The sequence below is a fragment of the Gracilinanus agilis genome, chromosome 4 (assembly GCF_016433145.1).
Source record: "Gracilinanus agilis isolate LMUSP501 chromosome 4, AgileGrace, whole genome shotgun sequence".
NCBI lineage: Eukaryota > Metazoa > Chordata > Mammalia > Didelphimorphia > Didelphidae > Gracilinanus > Gracilinanus agilis.
The window spans coordinates 78,336,251-78,355,372 of NC_058133.1; the positions used below are offsets into that span (position 1 = coordinate 78,336,251).

At 40.5% G+C, this 19,122-nt stretch overlaps 1 pseudogene; it reads right to left on the reverse strand.

Moving 5' to 3' along the window:
• The window catches only part of LOC123245916, a 40,046-nt pseudogene extending 21,497 nt beyond the window's left edge, over positions 1–18,549 (reverse strand).
• Positions 18,550–19,122: the final 573 nt, after the last annotated feature.

Genomic DNA, 19,122 nt, shown 5'->3' on the forward strand with positions numbered 1-19,122 from the left:
AAGACTTCATTTGTCTCTGTTATGTCTAATAAAAAGATATACTGTGGAAGTAACAAAAATGACTTATAAAACCTAACCAAAATGAGATTGTTTAAATATGAAATCACATGATGTCTGTTTAGATGGCCATAGTACCAGATTGAAACAAACTTGTTTAAAAAAAAAAAAAGAAGCAAGACACTAGGACAGTTGAGATTTATCAACTAGGAAAAAGTCTTGGAAATGTGAAAAGAACATTCCTTTTTTTTCTGATCATGCTATGGCAGTAGATGAAAGCAATTTTTCCAAAGCTGGGAAAGTTGGCAACAGAATAGGGAAAACGAGCAAATTCTTGTTAGGACAGGGACAGATTCAAAATATAAGAGGAATGGTCAAAGGAAGAGAAGTCCAGTCACCCATTTAAGATGTCAGAGAATGACAGGACGTGTCAAAGAACATTTGAGAGAGGGAGTAAACTAGAGGTTTTCCAAGAGCAAAGTACACATTCATAGTTGTCAAGGGATTTAACCCAGAACAATAGCCTTCTTGTAAATGAGGAAATTCAAACAGAAATAATGAAATTCAAAGAATGGTGGAAAATTGATACTGAATTGGGAAATCATTTTTTCTTTGCTCCCCTCCCCCCCAAAATGGTTTGATTTTAAAGCTCAAATAGTCTCTTCTCCCCTAACCTATGAAATGGGGTTGGGTTCTCCTGTCTTTTGTTTAGATCTTTTATAAGAAAGATAGAGACCTGCTCCTTATTTTTCTATAAACAAGAGTGTTCTAGCTGCCATAGTGGTCCAGCCATTTGGAGAGGAGAAAAGGATATGTTGGCATCCTCCTCTTCCTATGATGAAATGGTGAGGGAGGAGATGAGGTCTCTGAGGCCACTTCCTTTGTACCTATTTTCCAATCAGAGATATCCCTGGGGAGGGACTGGATGATGTCAGAAGGGATAAATATTGGCTTGCAGGACAGGAAGTTGCATTCTCTCTTTGCTTGTCTAGTAGCCTAGCTGCTTATGCTTAGTTTCCTTGAATTTATGCCTCTCCCTCTTGGGCCACACTTTACATATTTTCAAACCATGTAGGGAGTGCACTAGCTAGATTTTCTTGAGCAGCCTTTTAATAAATTGTTTAATTTTTTTTAATGTAGTTTCTCCAGAGAACTTTGTTACAGAATAAATTAATGAATTAGGAGTCAAGGTGATGAGGGAAGAAAAAGTAAGACCCATCAAGAATAATCGCACTGTTGATTGTTGGCAAAGGATAATTCAGTAGTCATTTATTGTATCTACCATGTGCAAAACACTGGAATGGGCCAAGCACTCATATATTTTAAAGTGTAACAGAAGAAGAGGAGAATATAACAGAGGGCTTGAGAGATAGGAATGGACCAAAAAAGTTTGAAATGGGAGACAACCTGTGAATAATTCAAGTGTTCATTATAGATTCATTTCCAGGACCCATTGAGATTGAGAGAAAAGACAAGGGTGGGTATACAGGCTGGTGCTCTGGTCCAATTCAAGGATGAATTAGCTAATGATTTAACAGTGAGTACCAGAACTTGAGGCAAGTGGTACAATCTGATTGCTAAAGGCAGGAGGAACTCCTTGATTTGACGATTTCATGGCAGAACTCATCAAACTTTTTAGAAATAAATTTTAAAAAATAAAGAAAAATGAATTTTTATTAAATTTTTTGATTTGACATTAATCTATATTTCTTAATATATGTCCCATCCTCTCCCCTCCATTCCAAGGGGCATCACTTATGACAATAATAGAAAATTAAAAGGGGGAGGAGCAGCAATCCAAGATATCAAAAATGTCTGACATATATATGTATACCGTTCCCCACTTCTGCAAAGAAGCTAAAGTAAGGTGCTTTTTCATATCTCTTTCCTTCAAGGTCCAGCTTGGTAATTTCTTTGCATTCCATATTTTTTTTGTGTTATTTTCTTTCCATTTATATTATAGTCCTTGTGTACATTGTTTTCATGGTCTTGTTACTCATGAGGCTTTTTGAATAATATTCAGATAAAACTTTGTTTTTCAAGCTACCCACAGGGATCCTAGCAATCATGAAACAAAGAACATTTAAGGAGAATGGGAGGATGCTAGTTAACCGGAGGCCAGTAATATCTCTCGATACTCATTAGACCCATTTTCCAGGAATCTTATAGCAGAGACTGGCAAGAAGAACAGAAGATCTGGTCATCACTCGGTGTAGCAGCTGGCCATAAAGGTTTGGGAAATGAACGGTTGGTAAATTTAAACAAATCACAAGACGTGTCAAGTACAGGAGGGAAGTGGAAAGATATTAATGACGTCGAGACACAGAGCTATTGAGCACATAGACTAGGATCTTCATTTTAGGACAATGAGAAGATGGGTAGAAAAGCAGCAGGTGATACCATGAACAGAGTGCTGGAATTTGAAGTCAGTAAGATCTGGGGTCAAATCCTCCCTCTGAGGCTTACTAGCTGTGTGACCATTGGCAAGACATCTAATCTCTCTGGGCTGCAGACAACTCTCCCAAGTTCTATTGACTAAGTTGTACCAGGCTTGATGGAGGGAGCTTCCGTGCCCATGAAATATCCCAGTTCCTTGATATATTGACAATTGATCTTTTTAATGGAGTTGCTACCCACCTCCCTTATTTGAAAGTTGGGGTGGGGGGAACTAGAGATAGAATAGTACACCTATGTTCCAACTTGGTGAACAGGGGATTTTTGCTGAACTGCTTTTTTTTTCTTTTGCATCGATCATTACAAGAGATTATCCACTGTTTGAGGGAGGGGGCAAAGTTATTGCAAAAAAAAACTATGCCAATAAAAATAACTTTTAAGTGTGCCCTAGAAAAGCTGTTGAAATACATGAGCTATTTAAAGTGAAGATATAACCGGTGTCCTGTGATACTTTATGACAGCAAATCATGGAATATATCTCCATAGCAAAAGAATCAGAATCGTAAGTGATCAAAAGCATAGTTGAGACTTGTCCCTTTGGTTTTAAGTAGACCACAGCATGTTACCAATGATGACTTGGACACAAAGTGGTAGAGAAAGACACTCAAGGTTGGGTAGACTGGAAAAAAGAATTGGGTTGATCATGAAGCAAGACACAATTATAAAGACCATGTGTTATACTGGGATCCAAGAATCCAATTTAATCCAACAAGCATTTATTAAGAATCTACTACATGCAAAACACTAGAAATATTAAAAGAACCATAGAAAAGCCATATGGGTATGTAAGGTAAAGCATACTGGGTAGATCCTCCATGGGAGACAGACACAGACAAGGATGCACGGGATCAGAAAGTGTAGCTTGGTTGCATCTTACCAAGGATGGAGGACCTACATTGACAAATCATTGATGTAATTCAGTATCAGTCCATGGGTTATTATAGAAGTAAAAATCAGAAGGGAAGAAGAAACACAAATCTATTCATGTGACCCCCCCCCTTGCCACGAGTATGGTCTTTAGACTTATAAAAATATATGACAAAATAGGAGTAAATTGAGTTAAAAATGAAAAAAAAACTATCTTGTTCCTTAAGGCTTGAAAAGTAAATTTAGTAGGCTGCCACCCTCATCCTTCCCTCTCTCTCCTTTTCCCCAACCTTTACACCTCTCCATCTGTCTCTCTTTTTAGGCTTCTCCTAACATCCCCCCTCCACACACACTGGCAGATTGTGGTTCCCCTGAGGGGACTGCTGCTACAACTACTCTCAGAGTTCTAGGGATGACCCATTATAATGGATGGCTTACTCTCCTAACACAATAGTTTCTGAGCCTCCACCAGTATGCTTTCCATTAACAAGTCAGCCAGCTGACTCAATTAACTCTTAACAAAAAGCATTTACTCAAAAAACAGAGCAAGAATACTCCTTTTACAACACATCGCCCATAAACCTAGGGAATACTCTTGTGCCAATCCATGTCGTGCCCATGGGGAAGAGAGAGGACCCAAAGTACCAGGATAATGAGGTACCCATACATGTGGAATATGCATGTGGCCAGAGCAACTCACAACTCTGGGACTATGGGCCTCGGTATCTCCTCTGTCTGTCCTAGAGACGGTCCTTACAAAGCTCACTGGTGGGTGTGGTGTCTGGGTTGGACCTGTATCTGCCCTGAGCTGACCTGTGGCTACTCCACTCCTGAGCAAGGTGGCTCCATTGCTCGCCCAAAGTGCTCTGCTGCTGGCCTAAGCTGCTCCTCTGCTGGGCCTCTTCTCTGTAAGGGCGGAAAGGGCAGAGACTCTTCCTTATCCTGGGATGTGCAGAAGCTTCTCCAGTTCTGCTCCCTTGTCTGGGCTCTACAGGGTTTGTTTCCCAAATAGCAGGTGATAGAACAGAGAAGAATTGCCTCTCTTTTGCCAACCAACTCTTCCATGCAGCAGGTATGCAGAGAGGGATTCTATCGCCTCTCTTTCCCAGAGCTGTGAAGTCTTTTTCTTGCATCAGTCCTTCCTGGTTCAGGACTAGGCTCTCAGTAAAAAGCCTCACTCTAGCTTATGGCATTACCAAACTGTATCTCTAACAGCTGAGCCATAACTAGGCAATGTACATTTGGCCAATAATCACAAAACAGTTCTGGGTTCAGGGTTTCCCAGTTATTACAAAATTCTTTTGTTGGCCATATGCAAGTGAGCATCTGGCAAACAAGACAGGGAGGCAGACCTTGTCCAAGGTCAGCACATTGTCTTTTTTTGGACTTCTTTCTTAGTATTTCTCTTATGTCTCACATTCCCTTTCTCCTGTCAAAGCCTGATGAAAGAGGCAGACCCTTACACGTATATTATTGCCTCCTCACAAAAGGCCTCATGAGGTAAGCAGGACAGGGATACACTCTTTATAGATGAGGAGTCTTAGAGAGGTTAAGTGAATTGCCCAAAGTCACATAGTAAGTGGCCCAGCCAGGACCAAATCATGGGTGTTCGAGAGGGCCAAGTCAACCGCTTTTCCCACCTAGAGTTCAGGTGATGTGTAGGTTGATCCTCCTGCCCTGCCACCTGATGCAGGTTGACAACACTGAGTAATAGAAAAGGGGCCACAAGTGAGTTTTTTAACTGCCCTCAGATTGTCTCTTCATGTGTAAAATGAGAAGTTGGACATAAGAGCCTTGTAAGTCCCTGTCCTTTTTCCCATTCTAGATCTATGATTTTAAAGAAAGAGCCCACTGGAAAAGGTGAAAAGGGAGACCACCAAATTGTATACAGACTCATCACGAGACAAAAGGAAATCAGAAACACTTAAGCTTGGGCCAATGAGAATTCTTATATGCCTTAAAAGGGAGGAGGGGCAAAAATAAATCAAGAAATTAGAAAGATCGGAGTAGCAAACAAAGAAATTTTAAAACCATCATTCAGAATTGGACTAGGTTGCAGCATGGTATCCTAGAGAGTAGGTCGGACTTCGTTTAAGAAAACCTGGGTTCATATCCTGATTTTTGCTTTGTGGCCATAGGTAAATCACTTCCCCTGTCTGGTCCTCAGTTTCTTAATCTGTAATTATGGGCGGGGAGGTATGTACCAGGATGGGAAGGATGGGAGGCTAAATTGCCTCCAGAGTGCCCTCCCAGCTCGAGAATTGATGTTCTGATAACAAAGCAGTTTCTGGAACCCATATATTTTTGACATCCACCAACAGAACATGCTGTCCTACTCTGACAACAATAACAAAAAGATGCTGGAGGCAAACAAAGCAGTTTTGGTATCTGCTACTTGATGGTGAAGGATTCGGTCTAATTAATGTGAAATCATTTTATAGTGTCAAATTTTTTTTTCTTCTACTTCAACTTTAAGAAGGTAGGTGCCAATACCTGGGGTGCAAGGTAGAGTGAGGTGGGGGGGGGAGAGGGATTAAACTTCCAATTCTGCCCATACCAAAAGACTGGTAGGGAAGGGGTGATCTGATGAAGAGAAAAGTCAGAGTGAGAATCAAGGCAAGAAGTCAAGAAAGAACAGGAAGATATTCTACAAATAAATACCAAAAGGCTCTGTACTTTATAAATTACAAAAGGTATAGATTCCAGCTCAATGTAAGGAAAAGCTTCCTAACAATGAGAACTGTCCAAAAGAGGAATGGGACATCTCAAGAAGGAATGTTTCATTCTCATCAGAAGTCATCAGGCCAAGGGGAGACAACTGCCTTCCAGGATATTGAAGGAGAGATTTCTGTTCGGGTATGTCAGTTGGACTAAGTGACTTTAGGGTGCTTTTTTATATTCTGTGATTTAAGGATAAAGATTTTTGAAATGAACTTCTGAGCAAGGATTCTTAAAGATCCGTGAACTTCTTTTGTCAATATGTTGACAATCAGATTACAATATAATTGGTTTCTTCTATAATCCTATGTTTTTTAATGTATTTTTAAAAATCTGATTCTGTTAAAGGGGTCTAGGTTGGACTAGACTATCAAAGAGGTCCATGATACAAAAAAAATTTTCATTAAAAATGTCCTTGGTTTGGAGGTTACAAAAATAAAAAAATTGGGGCAAAGTACCATAAGGAAAGTCTTATATGATCAACTGCAACCTGAAGGAAAAACAAAATCTTGGATCAAAAGAGAAAAAAAATTTGTCCAAGAGAAGGGTTTTGTGGGTGGGAGACAACACTCAGTCTGGTAATGGACCATGACAGATGATTTTTGGAGGAAGTTAGCTACTATTTCTTCCTTTGAAGACCTGTGATTTGGCAACATGAACACTTTGTGCTAACAGATTGCAAACCCCACTACATCTCTATCGATGGTCTTTACAAGTAGTTGTGTCCAAGGAAACTTGTCACCTAGTGGTAGAATATCTGGTTTTGCCTATGCACATCTCTGAGCTCAGGGAGATGGGTCCTTAGATGATGGGTACATAAGTCTCACGTGGTCCAACTTAAAATCTCTTAGATTGGCAGTACTGCTAGACAGAGCTTGTTACAACTAAAAAAATGATCTCTCATTACAAAGCAAAGAGAGGGAGACTAGAGTGGCAGCTCTAGTGACCAGGGTCAGTAATAATAGCCAGAGGGGAGCTCAATCCACAAAGATGGCTTGACATTTGTGGGACTTCTTTCCAGTTGCCATGGAACCTATTGATGGCATAGTGAGGTAAGTGGGTACTATGCTGTGCCATTTTGCAGTATACCTCTGTCATCAGCTTCTTATTGAGCCTGTTGAGGTCTGGGTGGAAGCCTGGAATAAGAAAGCAATCTCACCCCTGTGCAGCTTTGCCCTCACAGATGGAAGAGGTCTGGCACAGGGCCCTCAGAAGAGGCAGAAGGTAGGTGACATGACTAGGATCAAGACTTCTTTCTTAGAGTACCATGCCCCCCCCCCCCATTCCCCCTAGGCTGGACCCTTCTATCCTGTTCTTGCCTAAAAGAAACCTCTTACTTTTAGGTGTGGAATTGGACATAGGAAGACAAGTTTTAGTGGATAATGCAATTTGGTAAAAAATAAGGAGACACCAGCATCTTTGATCATATGCCACAATAAACTCCAAATGGATCTGCCACCTAAATGTCTCTTAGAAAAAAAAAAATTTTTAAACCAGGGGCCAAAGCTTTCAAAATCCAATCAAAGAAATACTTATTAAGTTCCTTCTACATGCAAGGAAATGGATTAGTTGCTGAGAATCAAGCACAAAATATAAAATATTCTATTAAAAGAAGATACATTTTCATCTATAAGTTAGAGGAAATTATGAGGCAAAATAAATGGATTCATCATATTAAAACACTTTTTTTGCAAAACAAAAAGTAATTCATCTAGAAAAATGAAAAGAACTTGAAAAAAATGTAAATCCCCATAAATCATGGAAATGCAAATTAAGAGAACTCTAATATTTTACCTTAAAGCTCATAAAATTGACAATGATAATAATAAAGACAAAATTTTAGTGCAGACAGGATCTTAGTACAGAAGGCACACTATTATACTGCCGATTAAGTTGTTCATTGGGTGGGAAAGTAGAAGGGAATTATACAATAGTGACAACATGTGCGTACCCCTTGGACCCAGTGATCTTTTTGCTCAGACTACACTGACCCCCAAGAAAATTATTTACATGAAAGGATTTGCTCAAAAAATTTCTAGCAGCACTTCTTATATTGGTTAGAAACTGGAAATCCACAAGATATGCCCATCAATTGTGGGCAAGAGCTAAACAAATTATGATACACACACACACACACACACGTAATGGACTATTGTTGCATCACAAGGAACATTGAATGAAAAAGTAATATTAAGAAACAGACGGAGGTGTAGTGCAGAAAGCAGAATTCCAGAGACCATTCTATTCTTTGGCAGAGACATTCAAGATAGCTATGGTAGCAATTCATCCTGGCTTTCTATACAGAAAAGGTAAAAGAAATGACAAAAACAAAGACAACATGTGTGCTCCTCTGTTCAAGTCAGTCCATACAGGTTCTTTGGGATGGAGTTAATGCCAGTAAAAAAGGGAATTTTTCAGACAAATACCAAATAATAATACTGTCACTGGCACAGCCTTTTATAATTTGCAAAGTATGTCCCCAAAAGCATTATCCTATTTTTGAATCTATAGTAATCTCTTAAGGAAGGTTATAATAATACTCTATTTGATTTACTATATTATATCTATTCTATCACATAAAATATATAATTTAAACTTTTATCCTATTGGAGACAGTAATGGGCATATTACAGGGCTGAGAATTCTCTAAATGCTACGTCACACTCCACACCCTTTGAAAACTCTTGATTTCATTTCCTATATCCATGGTGTCTCAGAAGACTTGCAGTTTGGGCAACAATTAAAGTTTAAATCTGCACTAAGGTTTTGGGGAACACCTTGTATATATTCTGTACATGGGTACTCATTGCCTCCCCTACTTGAATATCAAGCTGCTTGAGGGCAGAGACCCTTTCACTTTTCTCTTTGTATCCCTTTGTGCTTAGTATAGTATCTAGTACGTAGTAAGTGCTTCCTAAATGCTTGCTGATTGATGGTCTCCCATTTTAATATACATGGAAACTGGCTCAGAAAAGTCAAGCAACTTCCACATAGCCACAGAGGGGACAACATTTGAGCCTGCGTCAAAGACTATAATCATCACATCTGTCCTTCCCTGGCCTTTTTGCTTCATTGCACATCTTCATTTTTCTTATTTTCTCTTAAGACTGTTACTTCCATATTTGACTACTAATATTTGTCCATTTAAAGTTAATAAATTTGTATTTTTAAAAATGGCATTCAAGCTAAGTGTTCAGAACAAAGCAGTCATCCAATCATGCCGATTTTCATTTTGTCTCCACTGTTCAGAAATAAGTTTCCTCTGATACAAAGAAGGTCTAGTTAGAAACTCTGTCCAATTTTTTTAAATTATGCCGTTTCAAAAGGGGAAGAAAAAAATTAAGGGAATATATATGCCAAGCAAAGGTATTTTTGCCATGTAGCAGAGAGGTGTCCTGCAGAGAGTCCAAATGGGCTGAGAGACTCTGTATCGAGGGTGAGATCCTCCAGACACTCAAGTTTATAGATGACATTGTGCTGACTACACTAAGCCATGGCTTTCTCAATTAATTCCTTAGCTATTGGAAAGAGATCAACCCAATAATCCACAAAGATAAATAATAGATTATAGCTAGCAAAAGTAGAGCCCTCTAAGGCTAGCAAAGAGCTTGATTCTAGATTAAAGGTCATTTGATCCTCACAGCAATCCTAAGAGGTAGGTGCTAATACTGTCCCCGTTTTTCAAATGAGGTAATTGAAACAGGGATGAGTTAAGCAACTTGTTCAGTATCACACAGTCAGGAAGTGTCAGAGGTAGGATTTGAACTCAAGTCTTCCATGATTCCCCCCACCCATCTGTCACTTTAACCCCACACCTAGCCAAAAGTATGAAAAACATAAGCTGCCATACAAGTGGATGGATAACCCATTATTAAGTCCCTATATATTGGACAGCCACTGCAACTAGATAATGATCTGGGGCCCAGAACTAGAGAAAGAGGAGGGACTATATCTCATTTGGGAAAGTTGTACACAGTACCCTGGTATGGTACTGAGTTGCTCTCTCACAAAAACCCATCTTTATCCCACCAGTATTCCCTTCACTAATACAACATGGCCACAAGTCAAGGAACACCATCATCTTAAAAGAATTTACATTTCAGGTGACCCAAAGGTCAATGGAGAGATGCATGGTGGGCATAAATAGACTGGGTGGGCCATGGCATATTACCAAGGGGGGGGGGCGGTTTAAGTGTTCTGACAAGGAGAGACACACCAACCAAAGGAGATGATAGGAGGGTTTCCACCCCCTCCCCACTCCTACCTTTGAGATTCTTAAATACTCCCAGTGTTATCTGAAAACTCCACCTTCTATCCCAATCTTCTGTTAGCTTTCTTTCTTCCCCAGAAGGGAAGAAATAAAATGTTCCATAGTCTTTAATAACTTAAGACTCCCGTCAAAGGCAACCAGTTCAAGTCTGGCCAGGAAGATCATTACACTATGGTTCTGTGAACTTTGAGACAATTAGACCAAAACTCTTCTTCCCAGCCTCCCCCCCCCCCAACATCTCACCCCTCCATGAAGTTCATTAGGTAACCAGAACCCCAGTTGAGTGATGAATTTGAATTGTGTGAATCCTAGAGAAGGAGAGAATTCTGAGTGATGGAAGAAGATAGAGGGAGAGGTTGGGGTGACATTAGTTAGATCAAGGATATTCCGATTCTCCCGCCACAACCATTGACTGAGAATTTAAGTCAAAGTGCATCCAATACCAAAAAGGGTAGCCAAGGATGCAGTGCCATCCTGAGAGAACTAGGTCTCAGAGAATACCAGAGGAGATAGGAGAGGGATAGTAGTAGTTTCTGTTCATTATGGAGAAGGACTTCTAGGAGGTACCTTCGGAGAGATGGGAAGATTTGAAAAGGGAGTACATTGCAAGGGTAGGGTTGAAGTGGAAGAGAACCAAGAAATGGGTAGCTAGAGTTGGGGACACAGGATATTATTCTTTGACAGTTGAAGATTCAGTATCTCTGGGACAGGGAAAGCAGGAGGGAATGGGAGAATGCAAACCACTGAGGATTGAAACTAGGCAGAGTACCATCAGTGAGATAAAATACTATGAAGGGTAGATGATTAGGAAGTTTAAAGGTTTTATAAAACCTTTTATAAAACCCTCTAAGTTTTACATGGCCCTCAACCAATCCATTTGCCATTTTGCCTTGACCTCTAGAAGATGTCTAGACACGACTCCTAGCAGGTACGAGCTCTTAGGAAGTGATGTGTTTTAAGCCAGGAGGCTCTTGTGTCCTAGACCAATTAATGGGAATTTTATAACAGTTTTTGGCTGAGCCAGACTATAGGACCTAACAAAAAGGGGGAAAGAGAATAGAAGAGCAAAAAGAAATGGGACTGGTTAGAATGACATTTATACTAGGTACCATATATCAATGTTTTTGTACTCATTCACCCAAGGAGGAGTAATCAAACTATGGTTTCATATTATACCTGAATATTTCATGAAAATACTGACCATTTATGATACTTATAAATATCTAACCATAACTATGGCAGAATTTATATCATACTTGCCAGCACTGATAGTGGCACTGATAAAGGGCCCTCTTGTGGCCCTCTGGGCTTCTAGATGTTTATGGAGGAGGCAAGAAGTGGTGTGAAAGGAATCTTAGAAAATCATCTTATTCAATCTCATTTTACAGGTGAGGAAACTGTGTGCCACAGAGGACAGGTACATCGGTGGTCAGTGGCATACCTGGAAATAGAGCCTAGATCACTTGATTCTCAGGGAGTGGCCTGAAATTTTTCACTTTGCTTTGTTACTGTCTATAATTCTACCAGTTGTAGATTGATTTACGTCAGGATCATAAAACTGAAGAATCTTAGCATTGGAATAGACCTCGGCAGTCATACCCAAACCCCTATCTTAAGCAAGAATACCTGACAAGTGGTTACCCATCCTTTGCTTGAAGATACCCAATGATGAGAAGCTAACAGCCCCCCAAAGGCAGCCCATTCCATTTTAAATATAATTGTTAGCAATTCTTCCTTGCATAATATGGCCTATACAACTCTCCCTTTTCCCAGCAGCAGCACCTGCAGCCAGCTCAGACCTGCTTCCTGAATGCCATCCAGTAATTTTGGAGGTATTCTCCTATAACAACAAAGTAATTTGGAAAAAAAAAATCTTTCCCAGCTGCTCCAGGGGCAGTCAGGGAACAGAGGGAGAACTAGAAAGAGAGAGCAAGGCTCTGATCCCCTGAACCCTGGTACCTAGCAGGCTGTGTGGGCTTTAATGTGACAGCAGATGCACCATTTTAGGGGAGGGGAAGAGGAGACAACTGGTACTGACCCAGAGGCTGGGGTCAGTCAGAGACTTGTCTGAGAAGTGAGAGTGGTTCTCCTAGCCCCATTCTACCCATCCCTACCCTCCATAACCCTGCTGTATGAAGCCTGGGACTGTGGAGACCATGTACAAAAGAAGCCTTAGGATTAATACTACCCCAACAGATCAGTCCCAGTCAAGGCAATAAGAGCATAGCAGAAAGAGCACTGGCTCTGGAGTTGGAGGACCTGGGTTCAAACCCCCAACTGTATGGCCTTGGACAAGTCGCTTAATTTCGCTTGGCCTCAGTTTCCTCATCTGTAAAATGAGGGCGTTGGATTAGATGACTTTCCATCTCTAGGAACTACGAGAGCATTATCCGGGAATGAGTGAGCGGGTCATCTAAGAAAGGGAACGAGTGCCATCTACTGGAGAAAAGCTGAACTGCAGCGGTGAAGGGAAGAAAAAAACCTCTGGGATCATGGGCGTAATGTGCTGGAGGAGAGCTGAAGTAGTAGCTAGACCCCCTGAGCTTCTCCTCCCCGACCCCAAGGGAAGATGAGGATGGCTGACGCATTCCCCAACGCAGTCTCCGCGGACCAAAATTCTTTCACCAAACCCTGTGTTCATCTGCGTCTCGCTTAGTCGAGCCAAAGGTTCCTGGGATCAACGAAGCCCATAGTGGTACCCTGGGAGAAGGGCTTCAGCTCCCTTCGCCTTCCGTGGGGTATAAAAAAAGCAGAGCAAGCCCCAGTCTCAGTTGGTCAAACCCCAGTCCCGGAGGCACCGCTGGGCTCCTACTTAGCCTGCCGTGTCCTTTGCACGGCTGCACAGATCAGGCTGTCTATGTCACGGGGCTGCCACTATGTCCTCGCTGTATCCTCTTTTGACATGAATAAATCATGGCTCAAAGGCTAAATTCTCCCATTGTAAGCAGGAGCTTCCTCTTTCCCCGCCTCAGATCCAAATGGACTTGGTACAGTAAGGAAGAAGGAAAAAATCACTGAAGAAGTAAACAGCTCAGGGAAGGGTTTCCCCACCTCCCTGGAACAGTGGAAAGCTGCAGAAGAGCAGTTGAAGGAGGGTATTGAGTGGGAGTATCAACCAGTGACTTCTGGGTGTGGAAAAGAGCTGCAGAGGAAAGCAACATAAGTCCAGACAGGGGAACCACGGAGAACACAGTCCTGCCTCACATATTGGAAGCCTACCCAGGGCAGTGCTGTAAGTCACAGAGACTGTACAGGTCTCTGAGGTGGGGAGCTCCTCGGCCCCTTGGGCTCACTGTCCTCTAGTCCAGATGCTCTCTGAACTGGCATTTTCCTTCTTAAAATGAGGTTTCTAGAAGGGAACACAACCCCTCCCCCCTCCCCAAATGTGCTAGACAGCAGAGGTAGAGGAAGGTGTCATTTTAATCATTTTACTTCAGAGTATTCCAGAGTATCATTTTCATTGAGATAATACTAGGTTTCAGTAATATGTTATTAGAGAATCAGCATTTCCAAGAGGGAAGAACGTTACAATTCATCAAGTCCGCTCTGCTCATATTATAGATGAGGAAACTGAGACCCAGGGAACTATGACTGAATATTGGCATCTCTTCCCTTTTTAAGTTCATTTAAACCACTCTTTTAATTAAAAAAAATAAAAAACCCTTACCTTCTGTCTTAGAATCAATACTGTGTATGAGTTCCAAGGCAGAAGAGTGGTCAGGATAGGCAACAAGGGTTAATTAAGTGACTTGCCAAGGGTCATATAACTAGGGAAGTGTCTGAGACCAGATTTGAACCCAAGACCCTTCCCCCATCTTCAGGTCTGGCTCTTGGTCCACTGAGCTACCTAGCTGCCATCAAATAAACCATTATACTGTTTTTCCCAATGTTTGCCTGTATAGATCAATAAGCAATCTCTTTTAAAGATAGTGGGAGTTTTACAAGACAAACATCCACATCTTAATATGAAGCAGCCCAATGATATTGATTTCCTAAAACTCCAGCTGACATCATCTGTATCTTTAGGGATGGGAGTTTTGATTGTGAAGGGAGAGCATAGGTAAAATGGAGATTATGAAGCTCTTTGAGGAGGAGCAGGAAGATCTTGGATGTAGTGATTTTAGAGTTGTCACATTGCTGTGCCCTATTGTAACAATGACAATTTATCAGGCTGCTGGGGATAAAAAGCACCAACTGAGGCAAGTCAAAAAGACCTCCATTGGGATAAAGAGCTGCAGAAAGCAAGGTGCGCTCAAGGATGGTATAGAAAACAAGGTGATCAAGGATATGTGTTCAGTACCCCCTACTTGTGGATCCTAGCTTGCAGTGTTTCATGGTTTTCTACCTGCAAATTTTTAGATTAAGCCCATCTCAGGCACTACTTGTGCCTCAGCCAAGGCTCTAGTCTAATTATTGCTGGCTGACAATCTGTCTCTTAAGATATTTCTCTCTTTCCACTATTCCCATACCCAAAGGTCCCATTCCCTCATTCCCTGCCTCCTCCCCAACAAAGGACCCTCAGATTCCTTATTGTGTTAGGCCCAAATCCCTTCAGGTTGACAAATGGGGCAGCAGTTGGGGACAGGGCTCAAGGAAGTAGAGAGACTTGAGTACCTGAGGAGATAAGTAGTATGAGATGAAAAGGGGATGAGGTAACAGTGTCAAAATCACCTATTTCAAAGAGTAGTCTAGAGGCATTCCTGGAGAGGTGCCTCCAAAAGGCCTCTTTCCTCCTCTTCCCCATCTTTCCTCTATTTTTTCTCCTTTTCTCCTCCTTTCTTCCCACTCACCCCACTCTTATTACTAACACCTCTGTTCCCCAGGATCTAGAACTCAGGGTAGGTAATGCTATAAAATTTAGCTAAATCATGGATCAAATCAACCTTGAAGAAATTCTTATTTTTCTGTCTCATATTTTTCTGCCACACTCATTTCCCAGAATAACTCTTCTCCTGAAGCCTCCCTTCTAACAAAGACAGTTATAAGCAGGACCAACTGACAGCTCACATGCAACATTCCATACCCAGAGTCCCCTTAAGCTCTACCTTCAACCAGACTGTTTGTGGTTTGAACTAACTGTGCTTTAGAAAAATCGTTTCATTGGGGGAGGGGAGGAATGTGTTCCTAGTTCTAACCAACCCAAGTTATAAAATTGCTTTGGGAATTGAGATGATTTTATATATTGGGATTCACCTATACAATTTGTGATGTTTGACTACAAATTTTTAAGGATTGTTGCATTTTAAATAAAGAAAAAATGCACATGCCCCAAAGTACCTTCAGAAATGCTTTGTGAGTTTACATAAAACAATGCATCTTGTCTCCTTAGAATTTCATTTCATTTTGATCCCAAATTATCTTGCCTATAGTGACTTACTCTTCATTAGACTTGACTCCAAATATCTTTTGTCCAAAAATCAAATGTCAAAGAGTAAAGCTTTGCATTGCAGTGAGGACAGGAGAAATTCAGGGGCTGAAAACAATCCTCAAAAGAAATTCCAAAAGCCTCATGATCTTCAAGCTGGGGGGAATTCAGAGGCCAGGTAGATGTGATAACTCCCTTTATTTCTCTTTAAAATACTTAAAATCTAAGTTTAGGGTCACCAGGAAACTGTTCCTACATTTTACAAGTTTGAAAATTAAAAAACAAACAAACAGAAAATGAGCTGCTCTCAAAGAAAGAAAGAAAGAAAAGAAAGATAGAAAGAAAGAAAGATAGAAAGAAACAAAGATAAGAGAACTCAACATCCCCAAAGAACTTAAGATTTGGCTATTCAATCAGACAGATACTATAAAACATCTATGTGCAAAACATTGTGTGAGGAGCCAGGTATACAAAAACAAATACAAAATCAAAATCAATCCTACCCTTAAGGAGTTTACATTTTAGGAGATAACAGTACATGTAGATAAATATCAAATGAGTATTTTAAAAACTTTTAACCCTTTAAAAACTTTAGGTATATAAATTCAAATTATTATAAATTTATATTTCTACATAAATTTAAATTTGTTATAAATAGGTATGATACATGACAAATGAAAGTTGGAAAGAGTACTAAGAGTAAGTTAAGTACATCAGGGAAGGCTTCAGAAGGACAGTGCTCTCTGAGCCAAGTCCAAGCCTTGTGGAAATACAAGAATTCTGAGAGTTGGAGCTGATGGAGAGCATTCTGGGCATGGTGGGGTGGGGGAGGGAGGTAACCCATACAAATTAAGTTCAGGAAATAGATCTAATTTGGGTGGACTACAAAGCTCATGAAGGGAAATCTGAAAGAATTATGGAAAAGGTAGTTTGGAAACATTTTTTAGACCCTTATTCTCAGTCATAAAATCAATACTAAGTATGGGTTCCAAGACAGAAGAATAGTAAGAACTAGGCAATGGGGGATTAAGTGATGTGCCCAGGGTTTACACAACTAAGAAGTGTTGTCTGAAGCTAGATTTGAACCCAGGACCTCCCATCCCCAGGCCTGGCTCTCTATCCCCTGAACCACCTAGTTGTGCCTGGAAACAGACTATTAAGTGATTTAAATACCAGACTGAGAAGCTATTTTTTTATTCTAAAGGGAATGGAGAGTGAATGAAGGTTAACATGGTCAGACTTGGGCTTTATATGTTGAAGATCACATGATTTGTGAGGTGTGACTATAAAATGGCTTAGGATTCCTACATCTTAAATATAGAGAAAACTTACAGATCCCAAAATGCCTTCAGAAATTTTATCAGTAATAGGAATAGAGAAAGTAAAATAGTAAATGGTAAAAAGGAATAGAGAAAGGACTAGAAGCAAAGGAGGTTATTAAGTGGTCAAGGTGAAATGTGAGGAGGATGTGGACTTGAATGGTGGTTATGGGAGTGGAGAAAAAGGGAATGGACCTGTGGGAGGAGGAAGAATAAATAATACTTGGTAACTGTAGTGAGAGAGAAGACAAAGGATGGTTCCTAGCATGAACTTAGGGTAACAAAGAGGATGGTGGTGATCTCAACAGAATTAGGAAGTCTGAAGGAGAAGGATAGGTTTAGGAAGAAGGATTTGTTCCATTTTTGACCATGTTAGGTTTGAGATACACCAACCATTGAGAATACCATTTGTTGCAAACTGTTAAATGTAGACCAACTAACCCATCAATGGGAGATGTTACAAAGCAAATGCTTTAAACTGTTACATATTTGACAATGTTTGGAGCACTAAACGATTAAGTGGAGTTTTGGTTTTGGTTGCAAGGGGTTTTTTTGGTGTTATTGAAAGAAAAGTAAGGATGAAAGCTGTGATTAAATAAAGCTTATAAATTTTTTTTTAAAAGGTAAGCAGAGATGTCCAGTAGGTAACTGATGATAGGTACTAGCATTCAGGAGAGTTGGGCCAGTTTGGGGAATCATCCAAACAGACATACAAATTGAACTCATGAGAAGAGATGACATCGCCAAGATTAAGTATGGAGAAGACTCAGAAGAGAGCCATGGAGAACTTGCAAATCGTTCTACTCAAAAGCATTATTTAGAGCAGTGATTCCCAAAGTGGGCGCTACCACCCCCGGTGGGTGCTTCAGCGATCCAGGGGAGCGGTGATGGTCACACTTTTTTTGTATTACATTCTATTCTGAGTTCAATAAATAGTTTCATAATTTCCAGGGGGTGCTAAGTAATATTACTTACTTAGGAAAGGGGGCAGTAGGCCAAAAAATTTTGGGAACCACTGATTTAGAGGATGAAATCTTTAGGAGACAGAGCTCTTTAGACAGTTGCTTTAAAAAGAACCCACAAATTATGACTACATATGGCTTTGTTATTCCATCCACAGCTCCCAGCACCTACAGTACTCCCCATAGAAGTAAACATCCCATAATCAGTCAATACGAATTTATTAAGGATTATGTGTCAAGACACTAAGATAAGCCCTAAGGATCCAAAGAAAAGGAAACACAAGGCATTTGCCCTCAAGGACCTAAATTCTAATGAGGTAACTATGTACATGTAATAAGATGGGTTGATTGGTAGTTGTTCCTCATATTTGTCAAGGACCAAAAGACACGACTATGTTGGGGTGAGTGTATGTGTCGATTGTGACTGACCAGACCAATATGATCTCAGAAGTTTCTGCCACAGGTCAGACACAAATAATCTCTGGGAACGTTTAGGATGGAGATGTCTGTAAATTTGCACACCTCTTGTTCTTTGGGGCTATGGCAATTCTGCTTTGCTGGTAGAGCACAGCGCCTTCTTTGAGGTGGGCACACCATGCCGGATGGTCCTATGCCAATGTCTCCCCTGCCTCACAATAGATACCCATGTTCTTCAGAGAGATCTCGAGAGTGTTCATTATCCCTTTGACCCCTGAGTGAGGGCTTGTCTCATATGAGTTCTCCCTAAAATAGTCTTTAAAGAAAATGTACACATAAAAAAGGGGAGATGAATGTTGTCTCAGAAGGGAGGGCAATTGCAGGTAGGAGGAGGGGACAGGAAATGCATAAGTATTTGTCACTGAAATGCAATATAACTATAAGATATCAAAAGAGAAGCCCAGTCAGACTATAACATCTCTGGGATTTTTGTCTTTAATCCTCAAGAGAATAGAAACTATAATGATGGCCAGCAGGACAGTACTGTGAAACCAACAATGACATTTTATCCAGAAGATCTAGTTTTGAGTCTTAGTTCTTTCAACTTGCTAAATGTATGGCAATCCAAGTTATTTTACCATTCTGGGTCTTGGATTATTCATCTGTAAAGTAAAAAGGTTGGATTGGATAATCTCAAAACTCAGAAGAACTGGCCATTGTAACATTAAAAAAATAACGTACATTCATTTAAAA